The 5,155-nt window shown below is 45.6% G+C and overlaps 1 pseudogene; it reads left to right on the top strand.

Annotated features, from left to right (window-relative positions):
- Positions 1 to 4,909: 4,909 nt before the first annotated feature.
- On the top strand, positions 4,910 to 5,089 carry LOC119457194 (U2 spliceosomal RNA; annotated as a pseudogene).
- Positions 5,090 to 5,155: the final 66 nt, after the last annotated feature.

Below are 5,155 nucleotides of genomic sequence, written 5' to 3'. Positions count from 1 at the left end.
GCAAGCACTTGTAAAAAGATCATGCTTGCTGCATCTCTGCGAGTGGTTTTGTGCCATTTGCTTAGTACATCCACTATACTTCAACATGAATTGTCCTGGCATCCACAAAGCTATCCTTCGAAGGACATATTCCAAAAGCCGAAGGTAGCAGTGTTGCAAGCTTTATGCCACAGTGTGCCATCATGGGCCGAATACACGAAACGTTTTCTTCCTATAGGAACTGTCTGTCAATGGCTAAGCGCCATCGATAATAGCATGGTATCGCTAGTGTAATGACAGGCACGGTATCACAATTGTCCGGCGCCTGTTCTTACGAACAATTATAGCGTACGATGGTGCCCAGTGTACACCAATAGCACTGTCCAGGACGGATGCAGCCACAAGGCCTCACTCGCTCGAGCGTGAGCCCTACATTGGCACAGTGGATCAAATTGGACCCACGTCTACAAGTCCGTCTTCCACACGGGATACCACAAGCTGAAGAAGCACTTCTGCTCCGCCTATGGCTCGGCATGCCATTCGCGAATGCCTATTCCTTCCACTTCGAAATGGCCGACAGTCCTGCTGGCGGCAACTGAAGCTACGAGGAGGCGATCAAGAACCTCCTGTGTTACTGTACCCCGTTACAGCAAGATAGGAAAAGCACTTTGAACCATGCGTGGCAAAATGGATGATCCCCCCTTGACAGTGGAAAAAATTTCAGTACACTGGTACCGAACGGCTTCGGCACTTACGGCTTTAATCGCGTTGCTACGATACTTAAGGACTTGAGGTTTGTGCGACGAATCCTGAATATTCTAGCGCGTTACATCGAAATAGTGCGGGAACTTTTTGTCTACTTTTTATCTCTTCTATTAGTGTATTAGCTTTTATTCTCTTAGCCGTTAGCCAGCCCGTACTTACACTGGCTAACCTCCGTGCCTTTCCCTCTCTTTTTCCTCCTATAGTGTACGAAAAATGGTATGAATGTACCCACGCGTGCGAAATAGTGCGACACGATTGTAAAGCTGAAGACATGATGTGCGCAAACTGTAGACTTGATACATTTAATATAGAAAAAAAAAGCACCAGCGAAACATAGTGGAAGACAGAAAGAAAGGGTGAAACTATCATATTTCAACAGCATACACAGAAACGCCAGAACGAACATCTGGCAATCACAAGTCCCAACAGATCACCCAAGTTCGCCGCGGCACAAAGGTTTTTTTTGTTTTGTTTTGTTTTTAGGCACCACAGTACATCGCCCTCATAAGTGCGTTCGCAAGATGCTTCCTGTCATAAGATGCAGACAAGTGTATTACATAGAGAAGCGAAAGGACTCCGCCATGAATTTGCCAGGGACGTCTGTTGCAGACTCTCGCACTAACAACTAACCGCAACAGCACCGCGACAGCATGGTCGACGCGCTCGAGCGGCAGCGCAACCCAGTTTGCGCCGAAAGAAGCGAGCAACAACCATGGACGCAGCAGCGCGCGACGCGCCAGTGAGATCTCAGGACGGTTTATATCGAAGCAAGCAGAACTCGGGCCCTCGAGCAGCGTGTCTGGCTAGGACATCGGGGTTCACCCCGAATATGTGCGGCTTCAACGACGCGTGTCACGGCTGGCGGGCGGGCGACAAGGGATTCGCGTCGCACGCGACGACCCATGCAATGTGGCGGGATACATGCGGGGAAGACTGCACTTTGCAGGAGAGAGAGAGAGAGACGAAGAAGGCGGAAAGGCAGGGAGTTTAACCAAGGCCGTGCCCAGTGTTCGCTACCCTACACTTCGGTAAGGGGGAAAGAGAGACGACACAAACGAAGAACCAACGGGGAGAGGAAACCGAAGTGGAATGGGAAGAGCAGAGCAAGGCAAATCGATGCACCGGAAATACCCCTAGGTTATTGGCAGTGGCGTTGAGTAGAACAAAACAGTTTCGTAAACGAAATATGCAGGACAAGGCAATGGAGAAAAAAAAAACAGAAATAAATATTCGAAGAAATGCTTGCGGCGTTCCATTAAAGGTTTTAAGGAAAATATTTGTTGAGCGTGTTCGGGCTGGTCAAGCTGCCACGATGACCTTGTTTTGCTGCTTTCACACCGTAGTATTGTGGGAGCCGCCTGCGTCATCCTAAGGGTTGATCTTCAGGACCTGAATAAAGTTTATCATGCCATGCCATCATTGGGGTACCTCACTCACTCTGCGGTATGTATGTATGTATGTATGTATGTATGTATGTATGTATGTATGTATGTATGTATGTATGTATGTATGTATGTATGTATGTATGTATGTATGTATGTATGTATGTATGTATGTATGTATGTATGTATGTATGTATGTACGTGTGCATGCATGTATGCATGTATGTATGTATGTATGTATGTATGTATGTATGTATGTACGTTTTGTATGTATGTATGTATGTAAGAATGTATGTATGTATGTATGTATGCATGTATGTATCCAAAGGGAAGCCCGAGATAGGATAGTGGGGTGGTTCCAGCAAGTAAAGAGGAGTCCGGATGCAGTACATGCCTCATACATGACCCGTTCCGGCAATACAGTGTGTCGCTACATTGGTTGGCTGCTAATCACGCTAACATTGACCGTAATCGTGAGATAAGTTCTGCCGCAATGTTATTTAGAGGTAATAAACCACATCATATCATGCTACATTTTGGAGGCCACCGCAATGCTACAATAATAGTGAAAATGTAGTCAAAGTTTTAGTGGGACCGGTCTGGTCTTTTCAACAACGGCACTTGACGTTGTTGCTTTGCGCGGTAGAACTTCTCTATATGGAATCGCGAATAATAAAGGTGGAGAAAAGCTTGCGCATTTTTCTCTGTCAAAGCGCCCTAAATCAGTAGATTTTGCGAGCATTGGCTGCTAGCGTACAGCGACGGTTCCCCCGTTACTAACCAGTGGGATTAAGTTCTAGCACACGTTTCCACCCCAGCCTGGCGTTATAGTCATCGAGCCGCAGCACGGCTGGAGTTGCCTAGTTAGTATCCTGCCTTCTCCTACTGGCGTCACTCGGTAAGCAGCAACCGTTTAAATGTACTGAAGCAGCATTACGGTTCCAGAAGACGTGATACGGTGCGCGCCTAGAAATATAAGGTAGAATTTAGAAAGCTTACTAAACAAAGCGCGCAGACAATATGACTACCAGAAGACGACGACACGGGAGTTCCGTGCAGTGTTCATCCAAATTGTCCAAATTGGCACTATTCACAAAGCCTTTGTAACAGCACTTTGTAAGTGCTGTTTGCCATTGGCCGACTGCCTCGGCTATATTATGTTCGACGTCAGGATTAACTGACGACTGCTCTCACGAACAGATTTAGCATAATTTTTTGTTGTGAATACAGGTGCTATAGTTTTTGACCACGGCGCTTGCAGACTTCGGATAACACGGACGAAGTCACCTTAAATTTGCATCTATCGTGTTAATTCTGGAGTTGATAATCAAACGACACTATATATGTGAGTACTACAGCAGAGCAAGCATTCAACTTCCTTAATTAAGACAGCGCAAAAATAACGCTATTTCCGTAAAATATACGAAAAATTAAGTAAAAATACTACGCTAAAATATTGAGTGAAAATGATGTAATAAATACAAATGGAAGCTTAAACAACAGCGCCTCCAAAGATATCGATGGGATTTGAGCAAAGCCAATAAATTATGCTGCTCAGCTTTTAGCACCATGCCTTGTTGTACACATTTTTACACATTGTTTAAGTCAAGGTACCTTTCCCAGTGAAATACAGCTGCTCGAGTCTCCATAGTACACACAAAAAAGAAAGAAGCAGCAAGGGTGAAATGGATACCAATCTATCAATTTAACTGCTTCCAGTTTTTTCAAAGGTCCTTGAGAAATTAATTCTCAAACAACTTACCGAGTTTGACAACAACCACAACATACTGGTTGAATCTCATTACGGTTTCCGCAAGGGCCTGGCACAGAATTTGCTTTACTTGTTTAAAAAGGGTACCTTTTCAATTACCCGAATAGAAGCATAAATATTGATGCTTGGACTCTTTATCGACTTTACAAAAGCCTTTGACCATATTCATCACGCACTCTTGTTTAGAAAACTAGAACGTTACGATTACCGCGAGAAGGCTGCAGACTTAATTAGGTTCTATTCAGAGCATCGTTATGAAAGCGTCAATTTAGATGGATCTTTTTCCGAGAGACTACCAGTGCATTGCGCAGTGCCGCAAGGTAGTATTCTCTGCCCTTTCGTTTTTTAATATATACGTTAAAGATATAATTTCAACCGCTGCTAGCGCTAAATGTATAACCCAAGCGGACGACACTAGCTTTATTTTAACAGGGACGACTGCAGACGGGCTTGAAGGCCGTGCTAACTTGTCGGTTACTAAACTATTGAAGTGGTTACAGAAAAATAGTTTAAACATAAACAATACCAATACGAAAGCGCTTTTTTTCATGCTAAAAACAAAGACGTTGGCGCAAAGAAAAAAGTTCAGTGCCATTCCACTCTGTGAAGGTGGATGACCAGCGAAGCTGTGCATGTGGTGGTTGACCGTTGCTCCGGTGAAACGTTCCAAATTTTTGGGATGGGGGTCGCATGGACGGTTCGCATTTCTTTCCGCCTCGCGGTCCTGGCGGGCAGCACACTTACAGTTGGCGTCCGCGGCCCGCTCATCGTCGGTGGTCTCCTTCCGCCGCCACCGCGGCCGTTCCCGTTTCTGTTTACGCCGTCGTTCTTAGTAGGCACGCTGTTCTTCTTCAGATCGTACAACACGCGGCCTACCCATTTCACAGTCAGAGCACAACTGAGGGAAGGAGCCTACGTAGAGCATGTCGTCAGAAGACCGAAGACACTCAGATTGGTACGCACTAGTTTGAATACGTGGGACGGTGTACACGTGTATGGTGCGAACGTAGACATGGCCGACGCGAGTCAAAATGGAGTATCTGTTCTTATCAGCTTATTATATGTTACGGGTTGTATTTGAACCCAATATATTGAAGTTATTTTTGCGAGCTGGCGGAGTGCTTGAAGCCTGCTTCAACCTCTGCCGCAGGTCGGCCGGGATTGCACTATCTTCGGGATCAGCCCACGTTTTTTGGTCTACGGACATCGATCTGCTGGTAAACTAGCCATATATAGCTTCGGCGTAAAACGCTTCCCC

Source organism: Dermacentor silvarum, chromosome 6, assembly GCF_013339745.2.
Source record: "Dermacentor silvarum isolate Dsil-2018 chromosome 6, BIME_Dsil_1.4, whole genome shotgun sequence".
Taxonomy (NCBI): Eukaryota; Metazoa; Arthropoda; class Arachnida; order Ixodida; family Ixodidae; genus Dermacentor; species Dermacentor silvarum.
Note: the sequence above shows the minus strand (reverse complement) of the source record. Positions and strands in the feature narration are given on the sequence as shown.